This window comes from Chenopodium album, chromosome 22, assembly GCF_948465745.1.
Source record: "Chenopodium album chromosome 22, dcCheAlbu1.1, whole genome shotgun sequence".
In the NCBI taxonomy this organism is placed as follows: Eukaryota; Viridiplantae; Streptophyta; class Magnoliopsida; order Caryophyllales; family Amaranthaceae; genus Chenopodium; species Chenopodium album.
In genome coordinates this window covers 15,518,915-15,536,295 of record NC_137855.1, presented here as the reverse complement: position 1 = coordinate 15,536,295, position 17,381 = coordinate 15,518,915, and the positions used below count along the sequence as shown (strand labels likewise).

Here is a 17,381-nt window from a genome sequence, read left to right as displayed (position 1 = left end):
AAAAGAAGGTGAGGGGAACTAAAATTAAATAAGAAAAGGGAAAGGTTGAATTGAAGATGGGAGATGAAGATGAAGGGTTTAATGAAAGAGTGAAGAAAGATATTGTAATAAAAAAAATTAAATATATAAGATGACATGTGGCACATTGGCTTGGAAAAAAAAGATGGAGAAGTGTAATAGGATGAGGACACATGACTTTTTGGTTTGAGCTTTTAAATACTAAGTATAGATATGTTGCATTAATATTAAACCAATTTAGCATAATAATAGTTTGGAGCATATTGAATCTTTGTTTCTATGCCTTTGAGATCGCAGGAATCACTTTTCATAATAAGAATCGAGTAGAGGCCAATACGGGCGAATATGACTCCATGACTCACTTTATACCATATCATCATCGCCGATCATCCTTTCGTGGTTCCGAACCATATAGAGTTAGTAGTCTCATGGATTATGAATGGGGTGTAACCTTCACGGGTCAATCGTTGTTGCCTTCGTTGTCGCTTAATCAATGTTGCCTTAAATGATCCGTGAACGGTTTACAAGTTCTGTAAAAACTTTTTGGCGGCTCCCTACTTTCCTTGTCCCTGATCGCTGTCTCTATCGTATATGTCAATTTCCACTTCCTATGAGTGCCAAGCATATTCACAACATGCTAACGTAGAAGCAGTTTAAACAACACTACAATTTGGTGACTCCACTAGGGAGAATTCTTGGTTATTTATCAATTTGAGTGATCGGTATTTAATTGAGATGAGTGGATGAGACTTAAAAGATTCTTGAATTGTATTCCTTCGATTTAATTGGCATCATCACATATGCATATGTATTTTAGGTTATGTATTTTTCCTGAATAATACGTGTTCTACATATATGGCTAGCCCGGGGGATTTAAGCTCTATCAACCCGACATTCATGGCAAGAAGGGTTCATTCGAGTTTTTGAATCCACCCAAACCATGGAGTCGAATTCGATCTCATCACGAACTCGCGGAGCTTCTCGTTGGCATACACCCTCAAGGGAGGCTGCCTTGCTAACGCGTCCAAACTCTTAGCCATGGTACCCTTTGACACCCAAATAAGCTTGACCGTAGTGGAACATAGATCTTAACTTTAGGTTGCGAACTTCATTGCATCATTCGTGACAATGTGCTTATTTGTGCATATTTTTTATTTTTTCTTCTTTTTTTTTCCTTATCTAACCCTCCTTTTTTTAAAAAAAAAAAAATTTGAGTCAACCCGGATTTTTATTCCCATATCCTGCATAAGAGTCAACTTGTTTTGGTCATAGCTGGAGTTTTAGAAAGTGTTATGTATCGTGCCACCTATGGATCTGAAGCTGCAAGTTTTATCCTTTATTTGGCATTGGTTTCGCCACAATCAGAGTCATAGATCAAACGTTATAATTGATATACTACAGCTTGTCCAGTTTAGGTGTCTTTTTAGTGTGCAACCTTTTATTTTTATTTTTATATCTTTTCGTGTCAAGCTAGTCTTAGCCGAGTCCTTTAATCCGTGTAAACTCATATAACATAGTATTATAGATCTCTATTTATTTATTTATACCCATGAGTCCTAACTCTTCTAGAATTCCAATCCTCTTCCTAGTTTTTTGTGATTTTTTGCTAACCTTAACATGTGTTCTTTGTCTTTGATTGTGGTTGATCTTATTTATGAATAACGATTGCCAATGGAGTGTTTTCACCTAGTAAATAGCATAAACATTAAAATAAGACAAAATTAATCAAGTTAGTTTTTTATGTTGGTCTTCTGTGCTATTTGGTCCTTCCGTCCTTCGTTTTTTCACGACGTCCACATGTCTAGCCATACGATCATACCACGAGTCTTATAATCACCTAATCACTCACGAGTCAAGTATTAGTCCACACACTTTCTTTATCTTTCGACTCGAGTCATACACCATGTTGTTTATGATCGTATACTAGGTTCATGCACCCCCGTTTCCGTCATAATAAAAGATGAGTGGAGTTTTTCTCACCTGTTTTCAAATGTCTATTTTTTCCCCTTCCTTTCCTATGTTGAGCAATGATTCAAACAATTAAGTGAATTTATTTCTTTTTACAGTACTTGGTCAAGGAGCAGGGGTAGATTGGTACAGTTTGATTCATTACCGCAGTAACCTTTTCACATCACTTATCACCTTCAAACTACTTTTAGTTTGTTCCAATGGCCACCAAGGAAGATATTAAGAATATCAGCAAATCCATCGAGACATTGTCTACCATGATGCAAAACTCTCACTACCAAGGTCACCACCATAGAGCAAAACAATGTCACTGTGGCTGCAATGAACAAGATTAAGGAACAAATGAGCAAAATTTCTGAAGACTTCACCTATGTGGAGCAACCTCCCACTCCTTTGGATATGAAGGAAAGACTTCCTGAGAAGTTCTCCACCACTGATATTCCAATGTTCAAGCCTACGGACAATCCAATGTTCTATTTGAAGGAGTTCTCTGCAACCATGGCTCTTAAGGGATTGGACGTAACACTCTTCCCTATGGTGTTCCCTCTCTCCTTAGAGCATGCTTGCCAACAATGGTTTTATTCTCTAGATGTCAAGCTACTACAACTTGGCAAGATGTCATTGACGGTTTCATGAATCGTTACAAGTGTAACATTCAAACCAGAACTTCTGAACGTGAACTCTCCATTCTCAAACAAAAATAGAATGAAGGCTTCACCGCTTATTTGAACAGGTGGAGGGAAACAGCTGCACTCTTGGTAGATCTCCCCAAAGAAAGATCAAAATACAATTAAACTAATTACATATTGACACGTATGCAAAAAAAAAATCACAAGGGTTTACATGCTTTAGCGGTTGCAAGTCATTTGGGTGCAACGAAAATTAATACCCCCCAAAGTTGGGAGTGATAGATAATAAACTGGAGTTGGGATTATTTTCGGCGGATGAGGCAAAGTTCAGATTAATAGGAGCAATTTTTCCAATTTTTAATGATAAATAATGGTTTTAAAAAATAACTATAAATATATCAATTGATTGGTCTAGATCCAAAATATTGGGTTCCACCTCATAAACATTTGTTTACTGTATCCAACAAGTCTTCTACTAGCCAGATTTTGTTAATTTTTTTTATTGAAAGACAGTAAATATGAGGGTAACTTCAACAATTTAGTGGTAACTTAAACTTGTTAAGGGGTAATTTTTAATATGTAATAAGTTTAGTTGTATTTTGATGTATTTTTTCTAATGGATACATGTTATAAAAGCTAATACAATTGATCATATTGATAATGAATGTAGTTTAGAATATATAAGAGTAACTACAAACACTTTTAGGGTAATTTTAACCCATCTTACTATAAATTAACAAAATTCCGCCTTATGTAAGAATTTGTATTAAATTATTGTGGATGCCTATGCGTGTAGTTAATTTGAGCATTGAAGGTTGACATTATTACTACCTCATCCAGATAATTATCCTTATGACTCATTAATACAAAACAATAATTATTGATTACATTTATGAATTAATTGCTAAGAAATTAGTGTGTATCTCCATTTCCAATTATATATGTCAATAATTAACATTTTCCCATAAATAAACAAAGAAATCCATATTTATGGTATGAAATTGAAAGAATTAAAAACAATTTTGAAATAACCTTATTAAGCCATTTGGATATGAATCACTTAATGACATTATTTGACTTATGTTTGACCATAACCCATTTGGATTTGTTATGATTTGTTTTTAAATTTTGGATATTTATTTCCATCTTTTGTTGATTTGGTAATTAAGAAAAAATTAAATAGAATATGAAGATTGGGTTTGGGTTGGGTAGAAAATAATCAAGTACTTGAATGAGCACTGTAGTTGATGTAGTACTATTATCCAAAGGTTAGGGGATACTAATACTTGATTTATTTATGAGAAAAAATAATAATTATCAATAAATAAGATTAATTTTTTTTTATCTAATGTTCCAATAAAAACCTATAAATAGTCATAGTAATCAATAATTATAATAATCTTATCTTACATTGTGTAATAATATGTAATAATTTAAACATACCCAAGGGATCTTTCTAAAATGACCACGACATTAATACTAATCGGTTTAATAAGCCATTTGATACATTACAATTCATTGGTATGAAATTCAGGTGGATTGATTTATTTAATTTAGGCAATTTATTAAATTTGTAAATTGACAACAAAATACAATATATAAATAGGAGAAACAAAAGTAGAGAGCATAAATACCTATCGCCCTATTCTGATAGCTGAGTAGTGTTTACTCGCTAGGTTATCTTTTCATTTCTGCCCTACATGCGTGCTTTACTAACTCTTGCTCAGTGCTTGAGAAGCATTAATTAAGGACTATAATATTCACTTCAAATCTCTCTTCGAAAATCAATCAGAGTACTAGTGCTTTACTACTAGAATAAAAAGTAAAGGCAGGTTCCTTAAGTCCAAGCCTAAACAAGACAAGGAATCTCCGAGATCAGTACTACTTTACTAAACCCGAGTTACTTAAATGCTATTGAATTTCTTTCTTTGAACGATAATGAGTAAACAAGGATTATATTTGGGTCACCTCATATTTTCCTTTTCTTAATTAAGAAACCTTGGACTTTCAAAAAAAAAATATTAAGAAACCTTGGAAATTACTAGTATATGATGATTCCGTCACCATGACCTACTCTTGGGAGTAAAATATCATATTTACTTATTAGCTTTCGTGAAATATAAAAGAAGAAATATAGCGAAGGAGATACATTAATCTTCCTCTCATCACATACCTTCTCTCAACTGAAGTTAGTGCTACATCTTTGCTAAAACTGGCTTGACAGGTTTTCACACGTGCACCTTATATCCAACCAAAGAAAAACCCTACAGAAACCTTTAAAATGTTTCATAAAGAATAACATTAGTCAATGTTATGAGCAAACCTAAAAAAACAAAATCGGAAGAAACATGAAAGTTTGATATAAGGAAAAGGTTAATTAAGCTAAGTTTCCTAAAAGTTCGCCCAAACTTTTAGGTAAAATGTTTCATACTTGGATTGTTCTTTGTGAAATGGCCATAAGTTGCTTTTCTCGTTATAAATGGGAATATGACTTGTCGTTGGAAAGATGTTGAGACAAACTATTACATCTAACTTGAACTACTTAATAATCATTTGTAAATTGAGAGATATGTGTGTCTATAGTCAAATATTGTCATTCATCCTTGATTTCAAGATACAGTTAATGATATTAATATTTAAAGTTTCTATCTCTTTACACCCCTTCTTCTTCTATACAAAGTAGTGTTTGCTCTTACTATTTCCTACGCATTGTGGTAAGAAATTCAAATGGTCGGCTCATCTATAAACCTATATTTACCTTTAGTGCATGCATTTGTTGTGCCAATGTTTGAGAGTTTGTTGTCTTAGCGTGAATCATGAAGCACAACACATATTATTGTATTTAGAATTACTCTGATATTATGCCATAAATCTCTTGCAGTTAGTTAACCTACTTTTTAAGAGAAATTGATTGTTGCTGAATAAAAAAAAAAAAAGGTGTAGCATGGAGCTTGCACGCTTAGATACTCTATAGGTAAGTGAGTAATTTGGCTATAATCTAAGAGTATTATGAATTAGGTGACTTTAATTCCTAGGAAGTTTTTTAAGGTGTATTATTAGTTCTAAATTCGCATACATTTGGTAAATGTCATAAACTAGAAGGTGGTTCACGTATGAAATTACCATTGCCTTAATTTGATTGCATGCGATGTTTATGGATGAGAGAGCTCAAGGAAGTTCTTAGTAGAGAAAGATTATAAATTGAATCGCAAGAACTTAATAAGCACAATGTAAAGGAATTGAAGTTCTTATTAGAGAAGGTTTATAAGTTAAATCACAAGAACTCAATAAGTATAATGTAACATCCATGATGATCACTTAAAGGAATTTAATTATATAATATATGCTACATACATCAAGAAATAATTTCTTTTTTGGGAGCTTACATACTTAGATGTGGTTTGATAAATAATTTTACATGATAGTGAGCAATCTTGGATGGGTGATCCCATCATGGGAAGTTTCCAATAATAGAGAAAGAGGTGAGTTTCTCCCATTTTCTAATTATCTCCTTCATCTCGATCTATACCCAGGCCACCAACACCAAATTTACAAACTTTAACCAACACCAATTGTAACTACCTATAACTCAACTACGCTGTCTTTAAAGAAACTAAAAAATTTCAATATGAATCATCTAATCGATGGTCTAATCAAGGAAATGGATTATTTGATCGAGCTTTTCAAGAGTGGATGTTTTTTATCAAAGTAAATTTAGATATTTTTTTTTATCAAATATGATACTATGTGAAAGAGAGAGAGAGAGAGAGAGAGAGAGAGAGAGAGAGATTTTTCTTAACTTGATTTTAAGCCAATTTTTTTGTTGGACTTATAGCACTAATGGCCATTGAAATGACAATATTTTGTCTTTTGATATTAGGACTATTTACTATTTAATGAGTGTTAATTGGATCATAATAAGAACATTATTCTTAGGGTTTTTCGTTGTTGGTTTGAGGGAGTTTAATAATATTACAATGAAAATTTTATTTTTAATTTAAGAATATAATGAAATAATTCGATCTTTATAGAATTCTAACTGGGTTATCTTTTAGAAATTGAATAAATGAAGTCATGCAATAAATTAAAAAAATGGCTTTAAAATTATTCGTTTTTATAATAATAAATGAAGTCATGTAGGTATTTTATTGAATTATTATTTATTTTTATTAAAACTGGTTTCAACTAGACCTAATAGGAAATAACGGATACTTTAAACAAAATTGTTGAAGTGCACGATATGTGAATCCTGTATTAAATAGTGAGATATAAGCCAACATCTTTCAGATCATCTATCTTATGTCAGATTACATGATATATTTATGGAATTATTTGCATGATAAGTACAGAAATTAAGCAATACGTGTCATGAGTTTGTTGTAACTGAGAATTATAGTTTTTTAATACGTACGTGAAATTGTTTGACATAAATAAATCAACTAATTCAAACACGATAATTCACTTAATGACTTTTCATGAGATTGGACAATATTGTCTTATTATTAAACCGTGTCTATCTAAAAAGAGGGAGCAACATACATGAGATTAGGAAAAATGCTGTCTAATTATTAAACTGCGTTTATCTAAAAAGAGGCAGCAACATAATCTACTACGTAACTGCGTTGTTAGTTTCATGATTAACCAAGAAGGAGTTGACAATTAAAAAGTGTCAAAGAAAGGTTTTTAACACAAACTGTTATTAGTTGGGTCTTTCTTGGACTGGTAGCAAGGCTTTGCAATATATCTCATTATATATATAAACATTATGCTCAATAGCATGGAGCAATCCATTACGAACAATGAAAGCTTCTGCAATTGATGGAAAAGTAGTGCTAAGATTGTCTGCTCGATTGACAAATATATTATTGCCTAAATGATAATTAATGACAATACCAGTATTGTCACAAAACATACCATCAAAATTAATATTCAAGCACCTGAAGTTGGAGGTGAGCAAACAACCCGAATAGGACTATTAGTCATCAGAGATTTTTTTATTTGGAGGTGAAAAGTCCAAATCACGCATGCATTTTTCATTCATATCAAATATCTTAAAAGCCTTTGTTAAATTCAATCGTAAAACTTAGGTCATTATTAAATATGATGACAATTCTTGATTTCCAACTATTGTAGCTTAGAAAAGTAAATTTTTTTTTAAAATATTGACATTATTTCTTTATTATCTAGCAATTAATACTAAGCTAAGGCAGCAAATGAGGGCGGAGAATACCAAAATTCTTTAGATTTTCTTTTTCTAAGGTTGATCAGATAATATTGTGATTTTTTATAATTATTACATAATGAAAAATAAAAATTAGAAAATCATAGTTTTGATATCAAATATTACCCCTAGTAGGGAAAAAGCCATTATTAATCAGCCAAAGGAGAGTTTAGACATGGATGAAATATCAAATTTTCATATTCAATTAAATTAAAAATTAGTTTTTCAAATATTATAATGGGTTATCCTCGTTGTAGAATTAACAATGAACTCTCCATTCATAAAAAACAAAATGACAGCATGATTGAACATCTAAATTCATATAATTCTAGAAGTGTTTTACTCATTATAAGATGAACTACCATAGGCCATAGGGCACAATTTAGGAAATTCCCAATTATGAGAATCTGTAATAAAATAATCAAAGCTAGATTTGTTATAGAGAAAATCTCTAAATTCATTCGAGTAACTAGTTAGTAAAAATACACCAATAATATTAAACTGGAATAAACACATCTTTGTACCTAATTTTCATCTTAGACCTTCAAGTATAGCTGACCGAATTTGGAATTTTTCTTTGAGACTTATGGTTTTTATTAAAAAAAAGAGATCGGTTTAGAAGATGTATTTACACTGTGAATCTGTAACTAAAAAGGAAGAAAATTAAAGATGACGCTCCCACATCAACCCTAATCTACTGAATAACAAGTTCAAATATTCTGAATAATTATCAAATATTGCATAACTAAATTAGCCATTTTTTAAACATAATTTCAACGAATAAAATCACTTCCAATGTATTAAAATAACACTAAATAATATTCAAAATAGACAGTAAACCTTATGAACTTAAAATACACGATAAACTTATTATATTTTATTTTAAAAGAGTTAAAGTGGTTTTTTTTAAAAAAGAGTTAAAGTTTAAAGCTAAAAATTCTTGATTAATCATATAAACCTAGTGTATAGCATTATTATATTTACATCCTTGGTAAAACAAACAAAATTAAAAAATCAAGAGCAAGCATATTCCTCCCAAGATGTGTGGCTAGAGATTTTACAAAGATGGGAAAATGTGTAGGGATGCATCACACCCAATAAAATCACTCAAAATGAAGGATATAATTTACATGTAATGTAATAATAAGTAACCCTTAGTCAACTAACCCTAGTTAAAAAAAATATAATTTATGAACATTATTATATAAATACTACAAAACAAAAGATACTGTCCACCATCTTAGACAACCCCACAACCTCCATTTCCTCTCTCTTACCCTCTCCATTTTGTCCACCACCATACCAAAAAAGAGAGAAAAAGCTCTTCTCTTTCTCTCTCTACTTTATCTCTCTAAAATCATTCACCTTTACTAGAGTTTCAGATCATCCATGGGAGCAACGTAGAGGTAATAATCTTAGCTTCTTTTTAATGGGTTTTTGGATCTATTTCATTTTCCTTCAATTTTTATTGGTGAATAATTGGCTTTATTTAATTTGGTGTTGTTCTTATTGGTGTTTGTTGGTTCAATTTTATTTTGATGGTTATATTTGGGAATCATCTATTTTTGGGTGCTTTTTTTTATTTGTGTTTTTGATTCCTAAATTTTATGACATGATTTTTTGTGTGTTATAATTATTTAATTTTTTTAATATCATAAAAAGATTTTACTGTGACCAATCGATACCCATTTCATAAGTTTATAAAGTGGCCATTGGGTTCATTTTTATTTTGTTTTCCCACCACCCATCACTGAATTTCTTCTCAAAATTTGATTTGTGGGTTTGATTTTTTTTTTTTTTTTTTAATTTTTTTTAATTTTTTTTCGTTTTTTTACTAATTATTCTAAGGATAGTTTTAAAAATTATTAAAAAAAAAAAAAGGATTGTAAGAGAATTGGTTCTTTGTTTTTTTTTTTATGTAAGAAAAATTGGTTCTTGCATCACAAATTAGATATCATTATTATTTTTCAAAAAAAAAAAAAAAAAAAACACTTATTTGAATGTTTGATCAAATTATATGATTAGGAAAAAACTTATGAGATGGTCTTACAATAATAACTTATTAATCGATCACATGTATTTTTTCACTTTATTTGGGGATAGGTTTTGATGTGTCACATTAAAGTATGTGTGAGATTTGCTTTTGGGTAAATAGAGGTTAAAATTTGGTTAAAAATTGTTAATAGAGGTTAAAAATTGTTAATTCAGTGAGTTAAATTGCTTGTAAAATGATTAAGTGAGTTTGACTTGCTTGATAAATGCGTTATATATGCTGGAAATGGCTGTCTAATTAATCATTTAGAAAAAAATTATTAAATTCCCTGAGTTTATAATTAACAGATCTCCGAACACTTGGATCTATTGGTCAATTCTTAATCTTTCTCATGCTTGTTTTGCACACAATTAATCATAAGCTTTATTTCCATCATTTTGTACTTCAGATGGTTTATTTACGACTAAATCACGCTTCATTTGGTGTAATTAAATTAAATACTCGTAATAAGCAGTTTGTAATAGTGTGTTAATTGAATAAAATTTGAGGTTTAAAAATATTTAAATTTTGATTTGTAATACTTGTAAATTTGTGAAGTTTATCGGTTTGTCTTCTAAATAATTGGAACAATATGTTAATTGCATAATTTAATTTTTTTTTTTTGAAAAGGTGATATTTGAGCTTCTTTAATTTTAGATGTGAAGAGTTTTATGAGCAAGCTGTAAAATACGTGTTAATAATTATGGTTCAAATCTCGGTAATAAATAGACTTTAATTTAAAATGTGTATAATTTGCGTAACATTAAATTAAATGTTTTCTCGTTCATTGAATCCAATCTCTTTGAATTCCGTAACTTTTATATTTATGTGGGTTGCTTGATTTTGTATTTTGCAGGCTAAACAAATAAACCCCTTTATATTTCTATCCTTCTTTTTGGTGGAATTTCTTCTATAAGTAGGGATATTCTTTGACTTTTTACCCTCACCGGAACGATTAACAAGTCGTCGGTCATCCATTTAAACATCTGTAGTTAGTGTCTTTTCGTTCTTTGAAGATGATTTCGTCGGCGAAAATGGGTTTGCTTGATGATATGGGTTTTTGTTCAAGCTTTGATTTCTTTGCTCCTCCCCCTTCCATGACGGAGGAGGGTGAAGCTGGCCGCGAAGCTGAACAAGAAGGGACTGGTGATGAGGACTACTCTGATGAAGAGGTAGACGTTGATGAGCTTGAGCGGCGTATGTGGAGAGACAGGATGCTTTTGAAGAAGCTTAAGGAGCAGAGCAAGGATAAGGCCAAAGAAGGAGTTGATGCAGCTAAGCAGCGTCAGTCACAGGAGCAGGCTCGTAGGAAGAAGATGTCAAGGGCACAGGACGGGATTCTGAAATACATGCTGAAAATGATGGAGGTCTGTAAGGCCCAGGGTTTTGTTTATGGGATTATTCCTGAGAAGGGAAAGCCTGTTAGCGGAGCCTCTGACAATCTGCGTGCCTGGTGGAAAGAGAAGGTTCGATTTGACAGGAATGGTCCTGCAGCCATTGCCAAGTATCAAGCAGATCATTCCCTCCCAGGGAGCGAAGAGGACTGCAACGCATTGGCATCGACTCCTCACACCTTGCAGGAGCTCCAAGACACTACACTTGGATCTCTTTTATCTGCTCTGATGCAACACTGTGATCCACCGCAGAGGCGGTTCCCCTTGGAGAAAGGTGTTCCCCCACCCTGGTGGCCCTCTGGGAACGAAGAATGGTGGCCTCAGTTGGGCCTCCCAAAGGATCAAGGAGCACCTCCATATAAGAAACCTCATGATCTGAAGAAGGCGTGGAAGGTTAGCGTTCTTACAGCTGTCATCAAGCATATGTCACCTGATATAGCAAAGATCAGGAAGCTTGTTCGTCAGTCGAAGTGTCTGCAGGATAAGATGACAGCCAAAGAAAGTGCTACATGGCTTGCCATCATCAATCAGGAGGAGGCTTTGGCCCGAAAACTCTATCCTGATCGATGCCCACCTCCAACTGCTGGTGGTAGTGGGTCCTTGGTCATTAGTGATACTAGTGACTATGATGTTGAAGGGGTTGAAACTGATCCTAACAGTGAAGTGGATGACAGCAAGCCACAGAATATCAATCTCTTCAATTTTGGTGTCGGCGCAGAGAGGGAGAAATTCATGGCTACTAATCCTATGATGACTTCTAACCCTATGATGACGTCTGTGATTAAGGGAGAGGTCATTGATACCCATGTTTCAGAATTTACTGAAAAGAGGAAGCAGCCATCTTCTGGGTCTCATATGGTAATGGATCAGAAGATTTTTGTTTGTGAGTATCCTCAATGTCCTTATGGGGATAGCCGTCTTGGTTTCCTTGATCGGAACTCAAGGAATAATCACCAACAGAACTGCCCATATAAGTTTAGTTCTCCTACTCTCGGTGTTGGAGCAACCAACTTCCAGAGAAATAGCATTGAAGCTTCAAACTTTCCTACATCCTTTGCACAACAAGAGAAGCTGCCTCTCCAAGAGAATCAGGCACCGGCTACCTTCAGTGTTTCTGGCCTTGAAATTCCTGAAGATGGTCAAAATCTGATAAGCAATCTGATGTCAGTGTACGAAACTAGCACCCCGCAGAGCAAGAATGTCAGTGCAGGCAATTCAACCTTTATGGAAAATAATCAGATGGGTGGAAGCTTTGTTAACCATGGTGCTATGTTCGGAAACAATGCTTCCCAAGGAATGAATATACATGCTATGAAGGATCATAATCAGGTGCAGCCAAAGGTGTCTCAGTTCCAAATAGAAAATGCCTTTTTAGCTCAAGGGATGACCTTAAATGGGAACAACAATCAAGGGATGACCTTAAATGGGAACAACAATCAAGGGATGGCCTTAAATGGGAACAACAATCAACAACATAAGCTTCAGTTTCCAATGGGTGGCGGGGTTTTTCAAGGACCAAATGTAAACCAGCCTGAACAGAAAATGCAGCCGCTTGCGATCGACAACAGCTTCTCCAATCAGAGAGCAGTGCCTGGGGGCAATGTTACCCACCAGGGAAATAACATGGGTGGTTCTGTTTACCCGTCGAATGCAATTCAGCTTGATCATTGTAGGGCTTTTGATCCTTCTTATGGGATGACTCTGAATGACAACATGGCAGACTTCGGATATGGCACCCCATTCAACCTCTCAACAATCGATTTCGACCAGCTCTCGAGGCAGGACAGCTCTATCTGGAACCTGTAAGTGAAGGATTTGGCCATGAAGGAAGTCGAAATTGAGGAGTAACCAGCAAGCTGTACATTCTGAGAAGGAGATTGCTTTTAGATCTCTTCTTTCAAATAGGTGAAAGCTTCGCCTGCTGAATTTTTAGCTTTGATTTTTTATCCTTTTTTTCCTTTCTTTTTAGATATAATCTGAAGAACCAACATAGTAGACTTCCTTCCATTTTACTTTCTTGCATCCATATATCCCATCTAGCAGTAGTTGATGATGTTTGGCCTCACTCTGATGGGAGAAGGCCTTCTGGTTTTAAACTTTATTTTTACTTTTCCAACTATATAATTTATGATGTAGCAATCTTGATAAACCCACAGTATATATATAAATATGTTTTGATCTATAATCATCCCCTTGCTTAGTTTTTATTTTGCTTGTATCATGCTCATTTGGTGTAAAATTGTAGTGATTATGTATAGGCTAAGTGTAGCCATGACTTGGGATAGTCTTCAAACTTTTTTCGACCATCTTCTGTGATTAGTATTGTCATGTCAGGTTTTGTTAGAATATTTATCTCTGTATATATTGTTTGTGATTTGTATAGTCATGTCGGGTTTTATTAGATTATGTGTCTCAGTATGTATATCCGAGACTAGTGTTATCCAATCATATATGATTGGTTCATCACTCAATAATTACTTGTATTTGGTAGTGAAGTGAAAAAGTGGCCCCTAATATATCCTATTTTAGTAAAACCTAGTCATTTAAGTGTCAAAGTAAAATTGGATATTTAGAGGAAGAACACAAAAAAGTCAAGTCAAAGTTAGGCAAAGCTAGAGATAGGTAATTCACTAATGACTTTCATTTTCATCACCTTCCTACCACCTTCCTAATTGGAAGGACTAAAAAAGATGGGATGATTCAATGGTTGAATAGGTCGTTACTCGCCACCTTATAACATGTCTTTCTATAACATAAGGGACCCTCTTAATATAATTTAATGGGTCCCACATTTTGGTGTGCTCTTATCTTGAATAGAAATTGAAGAGAGAGAAATGGTAATGAGCTGTACATGTGTGTGAGGAATGGACGGTGGGTGGGTTAAGGGGGGAAGCATTTGGATACTGGAACTGTTTTTAGTGTTTATTCTCTCATTTATACTTGGGCTGTGTAGGTCCATCATAAAAATAATTATTTTTTACTAGAATTTTTGGGTTGATCTCCTTGATTTACAAAACTCGTAAGGTAAGGTAAGAACGTTTAGGCTCACTCAGTGTACAATAATTTTATTGTACATCGTCTAGTTATAGAGTAATTTATTACGGATAACTCTATAAAGGGTAATATGGTTATTTTTCTGCATTATGAGTGATTATAATGAGGTTAGTAAAGAGCTTAACTTTGTTTGATTTCGCGGTATAGGTAGCCCTTTGAGAAGAATTATTACTGATGTTTATTATGCTATATGTTTGTTTGTGTAGTATTTTATTAAAACTATTTGAATTTAATCGATAAATGTGTTGGATGATGTGCAATTGTGTAATATTCTAAACTTTAGTTGAGTTATTTTGATTGATTAAACGGTAAAAAGATATTGAGTTTAATATAGAAAAATAAGTGTCTAATAAATTCTAAATAGGAAAATTAAAACAAAAAGGAATAGAGAGAGTTAAATATGGATTTAAATATTGAAATAAATAAAACTTTTTAAATCAATCTAGGTACTCGTAGTTCAAAATACAATTATAACTTTGCTTTTGAAATCAAATGGGGGCAAATATGTAAAAGAACATACTCCGTATTTAGTTATATAAATGTCCTTTTGTAGTTAATTAGTTATGTCCATATGATATTCATAAGAGTTTCTTAAACTTTTCATAAGGTAGGAGTATCAAGGTAATTGCTGATTAATGTTAATTGTACAATGGGTTCATTAAAACAGATTGTGAATGTTGAATAGGTGACTTTACAGTATAGTTCTGATATTTTGTTTTAGTAACTTTAAACCTGATCTGTTTTTACTGTAAATAAGCCATAAAATAAGTTTTGTATAAGGATATTATAGTTACTTCATACAATGAGATTTGATTTTAGGCAAAAGCTAGCAAATGCCCGATGGCGTTAGATAAGATAACTAAAAGTAGAAATATAAACTTAAAATGAACATTAATTATACCGATCGACGCGTGATTTTGTCATGCATTCCCAAATTAGTACCACTTTATATAGTATTTTAAATGCTTATCAAACGCTCCAGGGACATTCATGAGCAAGATCCTTAATTTTATACCATAGGTAACTTTTACATTACAGCCAGGTAACCTTGACTATTTTAGACTAACTTACTAACTTAATAACCAATATACAATATTCATTGTACCTCGATTTATAAGGATATTTTCATGAAAATAATGTAAATTAAATAATAAAAAAAAAAAAGATACTCTCTCCATCTCTAAATATTTTTCCAATTTGGTGAAAAATCACGGGAGTTAAGGTTTGAAAGGTAAAGTACAGACTACAGAGTAATGAAAGTACATTGGGAAATATTGTACTATGGCAGTGTGATAGGGTTAAGGTAATAAAAGAGTGTTACAATTAATTAATCATATTGAAAGTTCATATGCTTTCTTTTCTCCCAACTTTCCCTTTTCTTTTCACGAGCTCTTAAGTTAACACCATTTTTTCACTATTATTATATGACCAAACCCTTTTTTGTCCCCTACTCTTCATCTATATTTTGTCTTCTACTTGTACTTTTCATTGATGGTCCATCATTTTTTTTACCCATCTACTATATTACTTTTTTCAATTTTTTTAAAGGAAAGATTAACTGATTAAGTAACAAACTAATTATCAATAATCAAACAATCAATAATCATCAATAATCAATAATCAATAATAATATATATACTAAAAGACACATCAGCAATGACACGTGTCATCTTCTGGTGTATTCTTAGTATTTTGTATTTTTTTTTTAATTTAGAAAATTTTATTTAAAGAAGTTATTTAAAAGAAATTTTTTTTTTTTGTCAACCAAATAAAGAAATAATAATATTTACCTTTCTTATGTTATTACCCAATTAAGTAAGGATTAATAAGGAAATAAATAATCTCTTTACAGAAGTATAATTATGATGGAATATAATTTATTCTACAAATATATTAACTTTTTATTTTGTATGCCATAAAGGAATAAATTAATTTATATAAAGAAAATATGGAGTAATTAAAATAACTACCGTGAATGGCACGGGACCTAACCTAGTATAATTATAAATGTACAAATTATCACATACTCACATTTTTCATACTTTGATACTAAAATATTTTATCTTTCATCTCCTAATGACATGAGAGTGGTGGAAGATTTGATATATATTATCTTTGGTGCGTGGAGCTTCCGCAGTTGTTCCGTGTAAGAACGTTTACATTATATAGTGTTTATTTAACAATAACACACATGCTAATCAACTATAGAATCAATTAATTAAAGTTATAAAAAAGAAAGCACCATTAATATCCACACTTTGCTTTTCTTTTCACTGTGTTATACAATTATTACTCTCAAATTTTAACCCAAACGATGAAATGACCTGTTATTGACTTGATCCGACAGAAATCAAATAGTCTACAATTTGTGTGCTAGGAACCAAAAATTGACCCGATTTGAATACGTGGAACTTAAAACTGAATTGAACTCATCCAATTATATTGAGCCCCATATGACTTGTACGTCCTGATATCAAACTAACCCATACACTCTAACATGGAACTTAATTGAACCAAATGTATTCTAACCTATTAGCGACCTGTCTAATTTAATTTAAACCTAACAAATAAAACATATAAAACAACCATTAAACTTGAAACTTTCTTCTTTCTATTATATCGGAATTGTTTATAGCACGTGACCCGTTATACTCAAAGCATTACAACCTGTGATTCGTCTAACCGAATCATCAATACTAATATACTAAAGTAATCCCCAACCCTATCCCTAAAGTACATGTGTCGTGTATGTATTAAAAATTTTCCCTCCAAAAAGCTCTGTTTTTTTTTCCTCTTTTTTATTCATGAAAATTAATAACATAGCTGATTAAAAAAAAAATAGCAACCTAAATAATAGAGCAACTATAACAACTTAAATAAATAATATATTTTTTTATATAATCTCTTGAATCTTTAAGTACCCTACATTACCGTATCTAATCTATAATAATTTGACAACATAAATAAATACTTCTCAAACTTATAGTAATTTATAGAAATAATTTGTTTTCCTTGTGAAATATCCGAGCATTGCTCGGGTAAAGAACTAGTTATTGACACATTTT

General features: G+C 32.2%; 1 pseudogene across 1 annotated transcript; it reads left to right on the top strand.

Annotated features, from left to right (window-relative positions):
* Nucleotides 1-9,060: 9,060 nt before the first annotated feature.
* LOC145603572 (ETHYLENE INSENSITIVE 3-like 1 protein pseudogene) lies at nucleotides 9,061-13,447 on the top strand (annotated as a pseudogene). Its single transcript, XR_014104878.1, has 2 exons — nucleotides 9,061-9,242; nucleotides 10,725-13,447. The product of XR_014104878.1 is annotated as an ETHYLENE INSENSITIVE 3-like 1 protein pseudogene (transcript).
* The last annotated feature ends 3,934 nt before the right edge of the window (nucleotides 13,448-17,381 follow it).